The 20147-nt window shown below is 36.8% G+C and overlaps 1 protein-coding gene across 9 annotated transcripts in view; it reads left to right on the forward strand.

The window, feature by feature from the left end:
- SYT1 (synaptotagmin 1) overlaps positions 1-20147 on the forward strand; it is a 339727-nt gene that overhangs the window by 102837 nt on the left and 216743 nt on the right. For 2 of the 9 annotated variants that reach the window (XM_068999509.1, XM_068999538.1), the window contains exon 1: positions 1725-1890. The exons of the other annotated variants lie outside the window; for them this stretch is intronic. The gene's annotated coding sequence lies outside the window, so the exon portion shown is untranslated. Of the gene's footprint in view, positions 1-1724; positions 1891-20147 lie in introns of those variants that run through there. 9 annotated transcript variants of the gene reach the window in all.

Below are 20147 nucleotides of genomic sequence, written 5' to 3' on the forward strand. Positions count from 1 at the left end.
GAAAAAGGTACTGGGAGTATAGAAATTGCATCATTCTTACTTAGTATTTGAAAACAGTGAGTCAGAAGACCAGAAGAGAACAGGGGGTCAAAGAGCAAGGAGAATTAAGCTGAAGGAAATAATTGGGGGAGGAGTTGGAAACTGGACAGAAGAGTCAAAAAGAACTGCAATTTTAACAATGTCAGAGGATGAAAGTTAGATACAAAGTGTTATGGAACAGATAAAGGAATAGAGTTTAAGAACTAGCTTAGGACCAGGAGAAGGAAGGCAAATAGAAGAAGAAAAGTGAAGTTAGGAAGGAGATAGAAAAGACCCAAAGGGAAGGATTAAACCTATTGATGTGTTTGAAGAAGTTGATATATCACATGACAGGAGGAGAGGTGGAGTGAACAGCATATACAAATAGAAGGTGTGATATTCATTAGGCCTAGAAAATAATTGCTTCTTAGCCAGGACAGGAACTGAGCTGAAAGAGGACAGAACAGATTTGTAGTGAAAGAAACTGATTAGGTCCCAACTTTTCACCCAAGGGCATTCAGACTGAACAGAAATAGGAAATGAATTTGGAGGTTATAGGTCAGAAGAAGAATGGAGGAGGAGGTGGAATTGCAAAATATATGTTCATTGAACTGAACATAGCTCTATATTGTTTTAAAACGAATCTCATATTTCCTGAAATTCATCAGCTTCATCCTGATCTTAAAACATAAATCTCCTGTAAAAACTTACCTAGCAGAGAACTAGCAGGCGATTTGCTTTTTGCAGAGTACAAGATGTCTTTTCAGTCCCTGAGCAGTGTTGTCAGTGCTATTAACACATCTATTTAAAAAGTTTTTATTTTCAAATAATAAAATCAAAATAGAAATAACTTTCAAAAAAATCAGCCAAATTAACTAAATAAAACCAAAATAGTCATTTTTTCTATGGCAATGTGTACAAAGTTCTGTTTCTTGAAAATCAAGGAAATTGATAGCTGAAGAGAGCATACATCTCCTTTTTTTTTTTTTCTTTTTTTTTTTTTTTGTCATGAAGCTGTATAATGTGCAAGGCTAAGGATCCAAGGTAAATGGAAGTTTGGGCAGTTGATAGCAATGAGGAGAATGGTTATTATCTCATAGAATGTGTTCTTGCTATGGCAGTGATTGAGACAGCATTGTGAATCAGCCTTGCTCGTACAAGGGGAACATAAAAACCCAAACCAGAAAGACAGTCCTTACTTTCAATAACTTTTCAGGTAAAAGATTAAGTGTAAGGCAGTCCTCAGGCTTTTAGGAGTTATGGTGCACCTAATACAGTAGGCAGCTGTAGACAATGAAAGCATGCTAGCTTGTCTAAAATGATGCCTGTTTTCAAGTCATAGTAAGTTTTATAAAATTTCCATTTAAAAACATTCTCATGGTGTCTGTCAGTATTGCAAATATACTTCTATGGTGTAGGAAAAGACATGCTGAACAGATGGCATGAAGGAGCCTTTTTATATTAAATACATTATTTTCTTGATAAATAGTCTAGTTGTCAATGCAGTGTTGTAAGGTATTTGAACCTCGATAGTGTGCCCCAGCCAAACCATCTTTAGCTATTCTTATCAGAGCCCTCAGAGTGGAAACAGACTGGAATTACCCTCACTGGCTTCACCTGGCCTTTCCACCTTCAGCTGCAGCACATCAACCCCAAGAGGGTTTTTAAGCTCCAGTGTGAAGGCTGGAAGGGAGAGGAGGGGCAGACTTATAGCTGTTCCCTGTCCTTTGCTGTCTTGCTGTTTGAATTTCCTGGACTAACTTGGCTGCTGATCACTGGATGGGTTTTGTTGCTATCAGCATCTCAACGCTGCTTGCCTGGATCAGGAGCCCCACCTGTTAGAGCCCTCAGGAATTAATCAAGGACGGAAAGGTAAATTGTGCTAAATTGGAAAAGAATTGAGAAAGAAGAAGCTGAAAAACTAAATACCAAGACAGCAAGGAATAGATGAAAAGGACTGTGCTGCACTTGATTAAAACCAATTGTATTATCAGAAAAGTACGTGCAGAGCTCATGGACAGAATAGAGAAATCAATCAAGCAGTGTGAGATCTCATGCACAGCAGTTGCAAAATGTATATGTACTGTATTATGGATAAGTTGTAAAATGTATGAGTATCATGTAAAAGTTGTGAGATGTGTGAGTGGAGGGTATTTTAAACAATAAGAAGCTTCTATGAAATCATACTGGTTCTTTGATCAGAAGGCATGAGTTCCTGCAATGCAGTAATTTTTAAATCAATAATGATTGCTATTTTTTCCAGTATCATTTTGCACAGCTCACCAAAAGGCCCCACTGAATATCAAAATCAGTTACTTGAAGTGTTTTCAGGTGTTTGAATATTTACAGTTTTTACTACAGAATGTCCTTTTTACTTAGAAGGGAATGAGAAATTGCTGGGTAGCAGAACCAGCCTAGCCTTTTTCCCTAAAATAACTAATTTTCCAAATCTGATCCTGCTAAGGTTAAAATGAGTTTTAATGAATTTTGATACTCTCACTGGCTTCCTTTGTATAGGGTGAGTTTCTTTCACATTTGGAATCTCTGCTTCTGTCTTCAATACTACAATAAAGGAATCATTTTAACTTCTTTTCATCTCTTTCACAAGTCACCAAGACAAACATAAAGTGGTAGTGTTTGAGAGATAAAAGGTATTTAATGGTAATGAAGTTTTAATTTGGGTACTGGAGTTTATCTATACATGAAGAAAGGATTGATAGGTGCTCTCATTTTCTTGAAGATTCAAATTTAAGTGTAAGAAGTGATAAGATACATATCCTTTAAGAATATTTAGCATAGATCAGAAGACTCAAATGTAAGTGTATATACCAGTATTATTTATTTGCCTTTTACAACTCAGGTGCTTTCCTATTAATACATCAGATACTTTTTTTGTACTGATGTGAATTTCAATGACAAAGATCTATGTATACTTCTCAAATAAAGTAATATCTCATGGATAGAGATAATTTAGAGGTGAAAGACCACACAGAGCAGATGAGGATATTGGAATCTTTTCTGTAATATTTATTTTAAAAGTGTACCTGAATTTAGTTATAATTGGCTTGAGAAAGTAAAGGACAAAGACTTTTCAAGAAAAGCCCAATTTTTTTTTTAATTTCAAAAGATAATATTCTTTTTCTTTGAAATAGCAAGATTAGTTGTTCCAGAACATTTTTAATTTTGGCAACATGGGATCGTTTTTAGTTTTGGAGTTAGATGCTAGTGGAGATGAGTGTTTTCTTACAGTTTTAACATTTTGAAGAGAGAGAAAACAGATCTCTAAAATAATCTAAAATCACTTCTTCATATAATCATTAGCATCAAATGGATGAGGCATTTTGTTCAATTTGAGATACCAAGGCGTGTAGCCAAAAGTTAACAATGAAACTACGTGGTAAGCGTAAGAGGTACCACAACCAATACAGACTAGGTGAAAAACATGTTGTTCAGGTCTGTATGGAAGACCCAGGAGGTGATCCAGCCTCTCTTGCACGCTAGAATTGTAGGGATTTTAGCATTTGTTTACCTTTTACTGCCATACTGAGAGTGGAATTAATTTCAAAAACATGCCAAAATTAATGCATTTTTCTTGTGTTAAAGCTATGTTGGATAGTTTAAGAAAATAATGCTTGAGATAGATTACCTGTCTCAGGGTTTGCTTCGTCCATGAACAGAGTCAAACTAATGTGCAGCCATCAAAACTCCAAACTGTAAGCACCCCTGAGTAGAACAATAAAGCTGCATTAAAATCCTGTATTTTTGTGGTTGATTTATTGTCAGAAACCATCTGGGCCTTTTCCACCAAGTTTTACCATTATGTCTCCCTTCTAGCCTGACTTTGAGTACTGTTCATTGATTCAGTTCCACAAACATATATTTAAGTACAGCAGTAGTCTCAAAGGTTTCCAAATTACTGAAAGTGGCTGTCTATGTGCTTAAGCATCTTGCTGAGTATCTTTACCTCTTCACAAGCTATAGATATTATTTAGGAAATTCAGCATCTCACAGGAAAATGCCTTCCGATCATGTTAAACAGGCTAAATACGAAGTAAATAGGTATTTGTTGATCTGGGGAGAGGCATAAATATTTAGAGCTGAGTAGTGATTGAAGTTAATTTCTGAAACAAATCTAACAAACCAAACATTTCATGTATTGGCTCCTTATAAATGAGGAGGACTATTATGTAGAGAAAGAGCCAGTGTGAGGCATGAAGGAGGTTTTGGGATGCAGTGTTATGCCAAATGAAAACTGCACGGACTGGCTTTACTGACCCATGGTAGAAAATGGTGAAGTGACCTGATCCCTCTGTTTTCCAGTTAGCTGTATAAAAACTCACAAAAGTTACATGATCACTGTAGAAGGGCAAAGCTAATGTAAACAGCTCCATTTTCCCTTCCATCCCACACAAAGTAAAAAAAGTAGGAAAGTCCTGGCCCTCCATGCTAGGTTCTGGGTATTTTCAACTAACAGATTCTTTTGTTGTTGCAAAGCCTAAAGACATTTGGGTATTCTTGAGCTCTCCTGTGTCCTTCCAGTGACTTAGAGATTTAGACTCCTTGCATGAAAAACATCAGGATGTTTCAGGGTAGGGTGGTGTGTTCTACAGCTTACTGTCTTGGCAGTGTGCTATTCAAGGCCGTTCCAGCCTAAGGGTTTTTCCAGGGTTGTCTGTGATTGCAGAGCACCGAAGTTGGTGCCTAGGGTGATATCTTCCATGTTCTGGGGAAATTAATTTCCTTGTTGTGATACAGTTCCTTGATAAGTATTGGACACCCTGGGACTTTCTCATTTCATTCTTTATCATTTCAAAGCAGTATTGATGTCTTAGGCTTGGTTATGAAGGAAATTGTAACATTACAGAGAATTTTGGCTTTGTTTTAAAGAAGGTTGGCTGAACTAAGCAGGCAGATGAATTATATTGTCCTATCCAAAAAAAAAAAAAAAGTCAGATCCTCTACTTTTTGTAGTAATCCTACTACTTTAATTCTCAGGGAGAAGTTTTTTTCCATACTCTACTAAAAATTTCAGGCCAGGTCAGTCTTCAGTCAGTGTTGAGGACCAGCTAAAGCCAGCAATCTGGCCAGCTCAGCATTATCCCTGGAGCCCACAGAGGTTAAAAACCTTCCTGCGAGGCTCTTGGCCCAGCCAAACCTGACTCCGTTTTGTCTTGCCTTTTTTATCTTTGGGTGGTACATGCCCTTAGCCACCTTGCTTCAAGGGGAAATCCCAATATCCATGATAGGTTTAGTGGGACTGCCATCTCCAGTGCAGGGCTTTCTGCTATCTTCAGGCAGAAAACTGTGTTAAGTGGTATCCAAGGCTGAGTAGTTCTGACTCATGTTTCTCTGCATAGTATTGCCTCCAAATGTACTTTTTATGCCTAGTCAATAAATGACAGATGATAATTTAATTGGCTTCTGGCTCCTTTGTTATATGAAATGAGTTAGGCATTTCATTCTGAGTGGAAAAGAACAAGAAGATGTTATTTATATTAACTATGTAAAATCAGAAGACTCAGACACCAAGTTTTCTACTGATGTTTGAAAGACTAGTGTAAGTAAAGTGTTCTATTTAATAAACAGGCTTATGGTACAGAATATGCCAAATCAATATACTTACCAGACTTGCAAAAGAGATGTTCATGTACTGCTGCAGCCTTTTGCCTCCTACCAAAGTAATTATCACTATCAACTACAGTAGCTTTCAATATCTATTTTAGTTACTTTTTTAAGACTTCAGGAGGCGTCTGGGCAGAAAAAAACATAGAACCCTGTTAAAGTATCTCTCTAACTCAGTCTCTGTGTGCTGTATCCAGGCTGGAGCACACCATCTTCCTTTGTCATTCTTGTGCTGTAAATTCTGTAGTGTTTGTTGCTATTTCAGAATGGTACGCTGATCTAACAGAAGGTTTTTACACAGCCTGGGTGTCAGAGACCTCCCTGCTTTTGCACAGAGTGTTATAAATCTCTTTACTGCTACCAGGGAGGTATCTAAATTGGGATCATCTCACATCTTCCCTTGAGTAATTCAAGACTCTCTAGCCTGATATCTAGATATGAGTGATCTGTTATAGGTGATCCTTTGAATTTTTTTTTTTTGATGTAATGTCACATGACATTTTAAATGCTATATGTTTGTATATATTCAGGAACTAAAATAATTACATTTATAATGTGTTTGTTTTATGCTCCTACTGGTCTGACTGTACCTTGTTATCTAAAGTAAATATTTCTGTCTCAGTCTTTTAATCATATAAATAATATAATTCATGTCTGACATCAGCATGGGTATGAACTTAATCCAGTTAGTTATTGTTTGGTTTGCTGTAGTTTGTAACCAAAAATTCTCAAATAAGTGCAGAACAGCTATATGCAGTAGAGTTGGAGCTTGATTTTTGGGGAAGCTGGGTAGATAAAGAGGGAATATATGTGTGAGTGGATACAGCTTGACAAAGGCATACATGCCTACAGATGGGTACTTACATATAAGGTAGTGTGATTTCATTTAGGGCTACAAAATATAAAAATTCCTTATCTTAGTATTTTAATTATGTAACACAGTGAGTGCAACAAGAAAAAAACCAGCAAGAAATTCATTGTGAGGGGAAAACATGGAACGGTGAAGAATTTAGACTTGTTGCTGAATTTACTTTGTTACATTTAAACAATCCAGAAAATACTGTTAATGGTCTTGCAGTCCTGTGGCCCTTCATCTTTGTTTAAACTGCTCCATTTAAGAGCATATTTCAGTTTTGGCTGAGTAATTCCTATGCTGGTGAAAAGATCATACTTTGGGATTTAGTAGGATAAATGTAGTGTTATTAGCAGTGGCTACTGAACCACATTAAATGTATTATGAGACATGTTGTTTCTCTGTAATACCACCTTGCCCAGGGAGTCAAATGTGATGAGCCCTCTACAGATGAATAGTAAGAGGCACTTGTAGCTTCAAAGAATTATTTTAAACAAAATGGTGAAGGAAATTAAGAGAGTGGTGCTTTTTTTCTGTTTATAATGTCTTAGAAAAACAATCTTATGTTGTTATGGCTGAAGGAAGACTTCAGCTGTAGTATAAAACTTACGTGCAGTATAAATCTGGAAATCAAGCAAAGTCCCACAAGTGCAAACATTCAGTTGCCATGGCAAACAGTTTAGTAATGCAAAGGTAAAAATTTTAAAAACACTCAGGGTTGTCTTGATTCTCTCCTACTGTGGTTAACATTTTTATAGACGTAAGATAAGGCCCAGTCCCTATAGGCTGTTTGAGTACTGCAGGAAACCCAAAACTGGCAGCTTTCATGCAAAATACTGCACACTTTAATCCTGCAAGATCCTTCATGAGTTGTATATTATTGTCTCTGCCTTATTAGTAGAGAAAGTGAACAGTGGTGTAAACATTGTACCCAGAGCGAGTCAGAGACCAATCCAGAATTACAGCTCTAGAGTTCTTGACTTCTAACCCTTTATTAGCTCCACTGATTCCACTCACCTCCACAATAATAGCATGATGTTCACTGAGGGGAAAGCTGGAAACAAAAAGATAAGTATTTAGTTCAAATAGTCCTCAGCTCAACTAATGTAAGATGATTTCAGCTACCTACTTTATTGTGCTTTTCCTGGTCCAGGTTTGAGTTTCAAATGTAGCTGAACTTTACTATTTCCCTTAAAATACAAGGGTTTTTTGGTATTAGCCAGTGCTTTCTTTCCCTGTTCTGTCCTGTTATGTTTGCTTACAGTGCTGGTCATGTGCCAAATACTGTCCAGTCTTCAATCTTTCAGATACTTCCCATTCTCTTCAACTGTTGGGTTTTTTTTTAACAGTATCTGTGTTCCTGCCACATTTCTTCAAAATCTACCTTTTAAGGATCCTCTTTCCTTTTCTTAACATGTTCAGTGATCTTTTCCTATGATTTACTGTTCATATTTGCAAAGCTGAAAATGAAATCAGGTTTATTTTTCAACAGGCTAAGATAAGGGTACTATCTTTAATAGGCATCAAGGATGACAGCTGCAAGACCAAAAATCACATTGGTCTGTTTCTGTTGTTATATCTCATAGCAAACTCACATTATTGAGAGAGCACTGGACAAATTACAAGACAGTAGATCTGGATTTTTTGTCAGCAAGAATTGCTTTGCAGTTAGGGTAATTTAATCTCTTGGCTTCTTTTTTTTTACCTATTCTTAGGAGTGTAGCTAGATTCAGAATAAAAGTACTTCAAGACAGTTTTTTACTGTGTGCTCAAAGGAACGATTTAGATGCAAAGAATGGCAGCTATCAGTTCTGTTAGATGCCCATTTTAGTTTAAGAAGGTGGAGAAGGAGAGGAGAAAACATATCAGGAAGGAACAAATGAAAGCAGGGCCAGAGGAGGAGATATTTGATTTCTTTGTTACTTTCTCCTCTCTCCTACTCTTACTATTCTGTAATCTCCTGAATTTTCTGATATATGAACACAGAGCTTTAAGAAAGAAAATAGTTGACAGAGACGTTGGATTTATTGATGTACCTGAATGAATCCATGATGTTCCTGTTTTAAGCTGTCAGGTTGTTCTGTTCATAAAGCAGCATTTCACATTGCATCCTAAAATCTTCATGTATCATAGAGCTCTGCTGAAGACTGACACTGCTGTGGATTGTGTTACTGTATTTAAGGAGAATTAATTTTGCTTGAGGGCCCATGCTTCAGTTATTTTTGAGACAGGACTGTATAGCCTTATAGGAAAAATGCTGATATTTGTCAAAAGGAAATTATACTAACAGTCAGCTTTGCCTGAGTATGCTGAACTTGCATATTTAATGTCTCTGCAAAGCATAGATTAGAAAATTGTCTGCATACTTCATAAGTGATAGTAGAAATTGATTAAAGCAATTGATTCTACCCTGTGCAATGAAGTATTTATTGTCATTACAATAATGCCAAAAAGCACCTGTCAGCTTTAGAAAGGGCATCTGCTGATTTGTTGACAGGCAATTTCAAGTTCTCTTTTTACAGAAACTCATATTAAGGGCTTTCTTGAATGAGATGATCTTTAACAGGTATTTCCTTTTTGCCAGATGCTGAAGTGAAGTTTTAGATACATCATGTGGTGTTTTCTTGATTTGTTTAAAATCCATGCTGAGAGATGCTGTAAGAATCATTCTGTGTAGCAGTGTCTGTTATGCTGTCGCTTCCTATCCGTGAATGCAGTTATGCTCTCATCTGGCTCTTTATCAAAGCTACACTTACATTCCCCTTCCTGCCCACAGTGTATTCCCTTGTATCTGCTGCGTTTAAAAAGTAGTAATAATGAAATGTGTTCAGTAGCACCTGCTAGATTCTGCATTGGATTATTCTGCAGAGAACTTCAGCGTGTCAGTGTAAAAAGTAGCTTCCCTCTTTTGGGAAGAGTGACTGTGGAGTGGCTAGAGTGACTACAGAATTGAGGGTGGAATTGCAGGAACTGGACAAAGGGACTAGAAGTCTCAAAACCTAACTGCAGTTTTGCTTCCCTGAATTAGTCCAGGGTGTTTGCTTTCTCTAGGCCCTGTCTTAAAAGTCTAATACAGCTTGTTTTAGGACTGTACTCAGTATTAGGTGTTCCATGGCCAGGCTTGCTTTGCCAGAAAAATAGATGAGGCACATTTTGGATAATGATGTTTTGTGTTGAGGTAGAGTATGTCCCTGCCTCAAGATGATTCAGACATTTGTTATGTTTTCTAACTTTCTGCTTCTGCTTCTTCTGGGCCATGGGTAGTACAGATTGCTTTTGTTTTATAGTCTTAGCTAATGTGTTTGCAAATTGCAATGAAAGAATCTCAGAAAATTAGGCTATACATCAGTTGAGACAGAACAAATGGTTTTTCCCTTCAGACTGCTCCAGTGTGCTATTTGAGTGCAAATCAGTAGTTTTTATGAAGTGGCTGAAGTTTGGTCCAAATAAGCTGTATTTAAGAGAATCTAATAATCAAAAATTAAACAGGTTTCCTCAAGATGGATAGGAAAATTAAATTAAAGGGTGGTTTATGTTAACATTTGGCTCTACAAAGAAGGAGAAATATTGCTATGTGGAATACTGAGCTTCATTAGCAAAAGTAGCCCAATTAAGATATTTGCCATATGGTTTTTTTAAGGATTTCAAATAGACCTTTTTTTTAATTTTTCTTGATTCAGAGATGCTAACATTAAATGTGACACATGAGATGGTAATTGCAAGGTAATTATTTGATTTTCACTAAATAGATGTTTCCATTAGATTCCTTCTGGCAATGTCTGGCTGAGGAAGTTGATTTTATAGGCAAATACAATATCATGATGTCTTTTCTTTACTCAAATACGTAAGGAACAATAATGATAACTACCTCTTTTAATGTTCCTAGCCATCTGTACATCAACACTGCAATGTCTGATGTGCTACTTTTTGATTAGGCTGTCAGATTTGCTGAATGTGGACTTGATGCTTCCTTTTATACCTGTTATGTAGACTTGAAAAACCACCACTTGTCTTTTATCCTGCTTTTTTTAATAACATCTTTGCATGTAATCTGCAAGGATTGGCAGTTAAGCTCTTCTGTCGCAGCCCAGAGTGACACCTGTGATTAAAAGGGCTGCCTGAATGGCCCAGTCTCTCGGTTTCTGCTTGTAGTTTCAAGATGGAAAAAAGTCATGATACTTCAGTTCATCTCTAGTATTGCAAAATTAGATGCATTTGTCAGACATGTGCACATACTGTGTAAAGAAATGCTTTACGATACAGAAATTGTCTCTAGATGATGTTATATAATTACTATTTTAGACCCAAATACCAGCATCTATAGGCTAGTTAAAACTTTCACTGTGCTTCTGTAAGTGTGGAGATGAACTTTACTGTAGATACCAGCCCTAGCCAATTAGTTGAGCAGGGAAGGAAACCAAGGTGGCCAGGTAGGATGTTATTATTTGCCACTAACTGTGGTAAGTAGCATGGCTTAGACACACTACACTGAGACACCTGCACTCGATTAAGAGCTCTGATGACCAAATTCTCTCCCTTGTACAGCTAGCCAGGCTGACAACCATTTATCTCAGGAATATGAGACATTCCTCCTGAGCTGTGCAATTGCTGCTGAGTTGGCTGTGCAGCTTCTGAGAATCAAGGTAGCACTTGCAGCTGCAGCCACTTACATGCCCACCTAGTACTTTTCACAGGCTGTTGTTTTATGGGACTCAGTGTTCACTCTTGTCATGTCGGTTTTATATTTCTTCAGCAAGTTATAGCCTGACAAGAAACTCCAGTTTGCAGTGTTCTTGGCATTCACCTGTTTTATACCCATGCAGTGCATCTGTCTGCTATTCTTTTGTTTGGTCATTTGTTGGCCTCTGTGTATAGGCAAAAGTTAAAATGCTGAAGAACCAGAAAGATCTGCTGACTGGTCAACCTATTACTTGTACCTGAGGACTGGTAAATACTGGTCAGTGCATCTTGCAGGGGTGCAACATACAGCCCCTTCCAGGAGACACCCCTGTCTGCCACAGTGACAGTCACTTGAGAGAATAATGTTCTGGACAGTACTAAATAAGAATGACACAATTTTTAACAACTGATCAAGTTTGGGTTTTTTTTACTGACTGTAAGGAGGTTTAATATTCTTATATGCTGAGGAAGGCAGAGAACATGGTATAAGATGAATTTGTTTTTCCAACAGACTTTGTGATGTTTATAAAAGTCTCAAAATACTAATCCATTCTTGTCATAAATATATCGAAGACAGAAATACCACAGTTATTTTTTTAACATAAATAATTAGAAGGCTAAAACCATTTTTTTATTTTTAACTCATCGCTCATGATTTTGTCATCCTCATCACCTATCCATAAGGTTGTAAAGTATTTCCACCAATGTTGGTGTAACTGTTTGCTTGCTCTTTCGGTGTTACAATGAAGTTATTTTAATGCTAAACATAGAAGAGTGATTAGAAACATTTTTTGGTAATGAAATATTGCTTGTGGCAACTAAAAATAAGCATTTAAAATCTTCATGTATGTTTCCTTTATTTAATGATCCTATTATTAATAAAGCCTAGTACCAGTGCAAAGGGTAAGTGCTGTCCAGTTTCATTATTAATTTTAGTGTTTCATTCTTTGCTTCTGTTGAGCACAGAAAGGTACAAAATATCATCTTCTCTTGTAAACAAGCAAAAAAAATCTTTGTTTAAATTGGTGTCTTTTCATTCTCTTATTAGTTCAAAATGTAGTTCAACGAGAAGGAAAAGCCGACTGTGACCATGAGAGTAGTGAAATTACACATGAAGGTTAAAAATAGTAGTCTTTTGATATGAAGCCCTGAGATAGTTATAAAAAGGTGAAAGGAGCAGAGAGCAGTTGTTGTGGAGCAAAAGGGCTTGTTGCATGGTGGGTGCAGAACAAGTAACATTAAATTTAATGTGAGAAATCAAGGGTACCAGATTCAGAAAGTGATATGCCTGTCTTTATAGGATTTGTTTTGCTGCTTACCAGAAATCTGAGCAACATGTAGGCTATTACTTCTTGAATTACTACAGGAGGGGGTAGGCAGTAACTTGATTTTGTCTGTATTTAGACTTTGTAGACATTCAAAAATTTTTTTTATAATTTCCATTAGGAGAATGAAAACTGTGCCATGAATAAAACTTACTGTATGGGATAGAAAATGTGGGCTGACATTATACCAGTGGTGAATTATCATCTCTGTACATTTTGTGTACATATCCAGATGAACCACAGAATAAGTCAGCTTAAAATTTTCTCTTTATCTAAAAAGTTATCTTTGAAAGGATGCATTTAAATGGACAAGTAGTATTGAAGTTGTTGCCACTGTAGGTCTCTTTAGGGTAATATAGAAAGGCTATTGGAACAACTCACCCATAGATTATGTTGCTTAATTTGCTGAGGTGTTGACACTCTCTGTCAGATTTTATGGGTGAATTGCTTACCCACAATAGTACATTTTTGTAAAGCAGAATTGATAAATAAATAAATAAATAAAACGCCTCACACCAGAACACAAAGATCAGCAGGGTTATGTAACATATAATCACTTCCTGCAGTGGATATTGCAGCAGGTTCTTTCGTCCTGTCATAAAAGCTATTAGATTTTGAATCACCAAACACTGGAATGCAGCTGAGTGTGTATCTACTAATGTAAAGATATGTTATCTTTCTAGGTAGGATTTAGAAGACTGATTAAAAACCTCCATTGTGCTTCCAAATAAGTCTTGGTCTATAACTGTAGCAAGCAACCTAAATACCACATCTGAAACTGATTTTTGCTAGGAACTATTTTCTTATGATTTCATGTGATCCTAGTCTAAACAGTGTTATGAAGCAACTCATGGAGAACTGTATTTCTTCTTTTCTAAAATGTCTCAGAAAATAATTTTAGTTCTATATCTTATTGTCTAGAAAAGCCTAAAAATATTTGGAATTAAATTTGATGGAATGACATGTCAATCGCAATTCCTATTAAATTTGATGGAATGCTGTTTCTTTCAGCTGAAGTCTTGAAAACTTTCACTTAGGAAAATGAAGTTTCACTCTGATGTATGAAGTTTTTAGGGCTTTTTATTGCTACTAAATGTTAGTAGTATTCTCACATGTCCATATTTGAAATTGGAAAAATGTAAGTTGCATGTAAAGTTTGAAAATTCTACTCTTTTTAAGAAAATGGCTGACATACCGAGCAATAACAAAGTGGGAATGGGGAATATGCACTGGGAAGATTCATCCTGGAGCAGCTCCACAGTTACTACATGGCAGATACAGCAAAGTGGTTGAAGTGTCCCTAACCAGTGTGAACACGTCTACACGTCCAACTTACCTACTTTAATGGTGTGTAATATGCAAAGATTTCCTGGAAGTCTGTGCCACATTTGGTATGCCTCTGTATTTCCACCATCCCATTTGTACAGCAGGACTACAGTAGCTTCACAGTGAAATAAGTGTTAGTAGAAGAAGAGACATATAGTTTGTCCTGGATAGCTACTGGAGGGGGGAAATTCTATTGCTGCCCCCAATTCTGATACTCCTTTGGCCACACGAGATTCTTATGACATTTCAAGATGATTCACATACCCATTTGTGACTGTATTGTCACTGACCGTGTCATCACCATTAATGTATTTTCTTTCTTGAAAAGAGAATCTTTTAGTGCCTACTGATTCATATGATTGTTTATTGATCGTGAAGTTATGATGCTGACCTAGGTGTGGTAGATGGAATTATCAGAGTGGGTGGCTCTTCTAACATCAAGCCAAGTGTAAGGATAAAGCTGAAGCTGAAAAAGGCCTTTGATGGGCAACAAGAGATCTAAATCCACCAGGACTGAGAACCAAAGAGGGTAACAAGGCATGTTCCGGGCAGTGCTGGTAGGAGAAAGAGAATCTGAGAATGTGAGAAGCATCATGAAACTGGGAGAGCAGTGCAGGGACATTTGAAAAACAGCTGGCACTTATTGAGAGTTAGGAGCTGCTCTTGCCTGTGTATGAGTTGTGTGTAACAGAAACACAGTATATCTTGTGGAGGTGTGTGGTAATAGCAAGAAAAAGCTAGTCGGGAGTTGAAATACCTGGTTCTGCTGAGAACTGAAATTCTGAGGAGCTCACAGTTACAGTATGAACATTAGGCAGCAGGTACCTCAATACGAATGAACAGAGGCTGAAAAAGCAGCTTCATTTGCTAGTGTTGAAAAAAGGGGCTCCCAGAGACAAATTCCGCAATGAGTAGGGTCCTTTGCTAAGTAGAGAAACCTGTAGAGCTGAAAACTGTTCATCTTTAAAATATATGGGTCATGGGGTGGGAGTGGCCAAGCCACAGACTGAATGGGCAGAGAATGCAGGCTCTGAATACTGTTTTTGTCTCTACTAGCCACAGCAATGCTGCATGTGCATTCTGGTAAACTATTCTGAAGTACTTAAGTATTGTATGTCGAGACCTAAAAAAGGCTTGCAATCTAGTTAATATCTGTAAACTTAAATGGCTGTTCAAATGTCAACTCTCCTAAATAGGTGCTCTATGTACTGTGTTGAATAAATGCTCATCTGTATGAATGAGGATGGGAGAATTTCTCCTGCCCCACCAGGAAGTGTGTGGTACAGCCACTATCTTCTTTTCATTCTATTGCTCTAAATTTCTCCCTTGTTTTAGAAAATGATTCTGTGCCTTGGGTTATCTCTTTTATTTCCTGTTTTAATAGTTTTTTCCTTTCTATTAGCAAAAGCATCCCTCCATATTTACCCATCTCCACAAACTTACCCCTGTCCTGGTTTTTCCTTCTAGTTTTGAGTGGACACTGGAGCTGGTAACAAACTCTTACAGTCAGGAGTTTGCCATTTCTCTTCTCTGTATGGTGACACCTAATGACAGGCACACACCTGAGAGCTGTTGGGGTTTTTTTAAAAACCACTGTTTCTTTTAAAACAGCTGGACTGTTGCAGTCCAGAATTTGAGAACTGATGGGTCTATTTTTGTGTGACACTCACTGTGTTAATCACATTATGTATAAAGTCTGAGAGGCTTTCCAGTAGTGCTTGGCTTTCCTACCACTGTTTGTTCCCTTATCAGACTGTTCATGAAATTTGCAATAAAAATGCCAATAATTACTTTTTCTCTTCTGGTTTGCTCATTTGCTAGAGAAGTTTTTATTCTGGGTTTTGATTTACAGAATATCAAAGGCTGTGGAGCCTCCTTACAATCACTGTTCTGCAACTCAGTTGCTTACGCACAGTCACCTCTACCATGAGATGTGTACCTCTTTAACAAATAATGTTTATTGTTTTTTCCTCTTTAGTACTGTTCTCCGTAATTGCCTGTAGGCAAGGAGGAAGGGTTGTGATGTGAGTGGAAAAAGTGCTGTCATCAAATATATAGTAACTTTGAGCAGTGCTGTTTTTTGGCGGGGGGAGGGTGGAGGTATATTTAAAATTAGTTCCTGTTTTGTTATATTACAGGCCTGAATTCGGTCAGTAATGACCTCAATAGTGCCTGTTTTAATGTAATCCCTGCTTGCTGACTGCTGTTCCAAGAATGAAAATTTTAAGCCAAAAGATTTAATGAAATCCTTTGGGATTAGTGCTCACTGGGCTGGGGAAATTGCATATCAACCATTTCTTTGTATTCTAACCATACGGCTTGGTATTTGAATAGGAGGGTGTCCAAGAGAGACAACTCTGAGTTCATCAATAATTTACATTTTTGTTACTTACAAACCTGGTATTTGGGATTCTGTTGCCATAGCAATCCATCTGGGCCTGAACGGATAGTGTTTTAAGTGGTGCTTGTATAGAGATTCACAGTGTGTGCTTTAAATCCCTTCTAAAGTAATCCTCAGATCTGTTCTGTGACTTATTTGAGGTTTCAACAAAATCAGTGTTACTCACAGCAAAAGTTGATGCTTAGCAAATTAAGTCCATAAAATAGTGGAATATACATATGATTAAGGACTGTAAAGTTCATAATGTATGACAATTTCTGTTTCGATATGTGAAATGATTAATAAATGCCCACAACTGCATTTTTTTCAAAATACATTTAATTTGTTGCACATTATTCAACTAGAAATTATCCAGACTCTGTACTGGTTATTAGCTAATTTAAACTTCATAATCAAATGCTAGCCTCATTTTTCCAGATGTCAGTTCTATGTTTTACAGGATGTCAGTCTATTCATAATACTGTATAACTTCCATTTTCAATTAATCTGATTTTCTCTCATAAATAATTCTAAAGCAGAGAATAAAATTTGAAATTCCCATTTTCACTTCTAAGACTACTGGGCTTGTGTTTTGAGGATGTGCTGCTAAATTCAGTAGGCTAAACACTATCTGCTTTTTATTTGAGTTTTAGTTTATATTTTTTTCATTTTGCCACACAAAATTTCAAAATAGTTTATTCACAACCTCCTAGATATGCCACATAAGTGGGTGTCCTCAGGTTTGAAAGACAATCAATAAAGTGAGCAAATCTGGGCTAAGTTTCAGCTCTGTCAAAACCAAAACCCTCCTGAAACTGATTTCTGGAGCTTTTATTCCTTCATGACAAAAATGTTGTCCACTTGTGCTCTGGAACTGTCACTGGGCCATAATGATGATATATTAGCAGCTCTTTATTACTCCAGAGTATAGAGATTCAGTTTGCAAACTTATTCCTCAGTCTTTGAAAGAAGCGAGAGAAGAATAATACTCAAATAACTCTACTAATGAGTGTTTAGCCCATAATCCTAAACAGACAAAAAGTGTTTCTTCATGGAGTTTGTAAAAGATCACATAGTTGTTCCTGGCTTTAAAAATAGTAATGGAATAAAGAAACTGCAGATGGCCTAAGTTATCTTGAGAAATCTTTTATTTACCATGCAACTTCCCTTTCATCTTTTGTATCACAGTTCACAATGAATAGTGAAGCATCTAATAAAAGGGGCTTATTTTTTCCATGATTCTGTGATGCTAAAAATGTTCTTTGTCACCTGTAATAAATGTAAATCCACTCTATTTCTGTATGAGTTAAACAAGAGCTTCCTGAGAAAAATTGCAAAGATGCCTTCCTTACAGCAGAGTAGGGTTTCATTTTGTGAGCATATATGCATGTGTAATCTTAAATTCAGTGATGTTGACTGAACTGGTTTTATTTTAGAGCTCCAATCCTGACCCAGTTTGATGGGATTATTTCCATAATTGGTTACCATAAAGGTGACTGGGATCAGAGAGTTTAGAATTAGTGAAAAAAGGCTTTGTTTGCTTACTTTTCCATATCTGTATGCTAACTGAAGTAAAAGTTTCAGATCATTTAAATGAGTACTTACCCTTAAACTAAATGCCTTAAAGTATCTTCTGTAGATTATATTTGTTAAATATAGATTACACTTCAAAGGGATATTACAAGATGTATTCACACATATCAAAATCTGCTTCTGTTGATATTTCCAATGGTTTCATTAGGAAATGTCTTCCCTTGCAAATAGTATTGAAATGAAAATGGAGCCTTGGAAGATACTAGTGGTATGACAGATGCTATTTGTAGCTCTGGAAATATAGTTGTCACTGCAGGGGATGTCCTGCACTGAAGACCCACAGGAGTCCATAACCAAGGGTGAATGAATTAATCTTCCAACACATCTAATAAAAAATAGCCTGTATTTAATAGTAAGTGATAGAAATACAGTTGAATTTCTTATTAAAAATTTTAATCTTTCTCTACAAATGCAAATCTTTCTAGTTTATTTGTCTCCTTATATTTTAGCTGTGAAAATCTTTGCAAAGAGTGATGGTATTTAGTCTCCTGGAAAACTGTTGAATTTTATTGATTAGTTTTTTACTTACTTATTTTAGATGTGCATTCCATTTTTCATATCTTTTGGAAACTCAGACTATCAGCCTCAAAGGAGCAAGCAGGCTGTCTCTGTTTGCACTTAATGCAACACCGCACTTACTCATAGTTTCACTTAAATTTGCTTCTCTAGTGCATAACCTGTATTTTTTTCCAGTTATTTACAATTAGTACTAGAGTAGACATTTGTCTTTCTTTTCCATTTTCTGTCTTTGCAGCAGAAGGAATAGTGAGTCTCCTGAAAGGCTCAGTAATAATATGACTCAGCTTGACACAGACAGCTTAGAGAAACAGGGGAAGATTGAGACAGTGTACCACAGAGCAGGTGTGACTCTGGGTGTTAATTTCTCTAAGGCACTTGCAGCTACCTCTGCTCAAATGCCAGATATACACAGGGACCTGAATCAAAACCCTGGCTCTGAACCCCAGGAGAAGGTGGAGATTAGAGGATTTTTTTTATTGAACCCTCTTTTTGAGTGTGTCTGAATTTCAAATCCCTCAGTTTGGGAAGACTTGACTTGACAGCAAGAGGCAAAGTTTCAGTTGTACCTGTTCAAGAGATATTTGAGTACAGTAGTTCAGATTAGGTCTATCATGGTCTGTACCAGAACATTTTATACAACTAATACAGAGCACCAAGTGAGGTAAGGCGTGCTAAGGCTATTGACATGAGTTGACATTTGATATGAGTTACAAACTGTGGGAATGAAATCAGCTGTGTTTTACACCAGCATCTGAATTACTCTAAACCCTCTGGAATAAGATTTCAAATCGTTGTCCCGCTAACCTTGCATCATTCAAGTGTTCAGCTCCTCACTGATGTCTTGGACATAACAAAATGGGCTGTTAGATTGAAGAGCTGATCCCTAAGGTTCAAAAAAGTTTTAAACTTAATAACATCATAATAGTGTATGCTTCTGACTCATGGATTATATAGCACTCAGCTCCAAACAGTTGTTAATTGTTGCTTAACAGGTTTCTTCAGTAGACTCCCATACAAATGAGTGATTTCTGGTATATCAGAAATATTGACAGAATGATACAGAAAGAAATACTAATTTCTTACTAAAAAAGAAGGGAAAATTATTTTTTATAATTAGTTATGGTTTGAGTCCTCTATTATTTGAGTCATAAAAGATGGTATCTTAGAGTGAGATGGTGGATGGAATCATGATTTGCCTTTTTTTAAAGACCAGAGTAAGTGTTGGTGTGCTGTTGTATGACAGTTTTAGATAACAAGAATTTCATTTTCTTGTTGAAGTAAAATTAAAAATACGTTTGTCTATCTTGGTAACTATGTATTTGGCTCTATTCTGTAACTGCTTCCAAATTGGTCATCTTCATAATTAATGCCTTCACAGCTTGATTGTGCTTGCTCTTTCACATCAATGTTGCCCTTATTGTAACCCTTATTGCCCAGCAGTCCCAATTTTCTCCCTTCTCTCAAGCAGCCTTTATTAATGAAAATTGTTAATAGTAAAATCTGCAAAGGCACAGTATGCTGTGTTCCTTCAAATCCTGCCTTAAAACTTACCTCTGTTGTGATGCCTGTAAACTGGCCAAGAAAGGCTAAAGCAGCTGGTAACTGTGTTCAGTTTTTACCATACAAATTTTCTGCATGAAACAGGAGTGAGGCATCAAACATCCCTCTGCAGCATGTTCCACTCTCCTCCAAAAGTGGTGAGGGAGGCTGTGGCTGTCATTGGAGGCATATGTTCTTTCTTCCTTGACTCCTCAGTCTAATGGGGTAATTCAGCCAAGATCTAATACGCTAGGAGAATTTGATTTTGACCAGAGGATTGCCCGCCTCAGAG

The sequence above is a fragment of the Aphelocoma coerulescens genome, chromosome 1A (genome assembly GCF_041296385.1).
Source record: "Aphelocoma coerulescens isolate FSJ_1873_10779 chromosome 1A, UR_Acoe_1.0, whole genome shotgun sequence".
NCBI classification, from domain to species: Eukaryota; Metazoa; Chordata; class Aves; order Passeriformes; family Corvidae; genus Aphelocoma; species Aphelocoma coerulescens.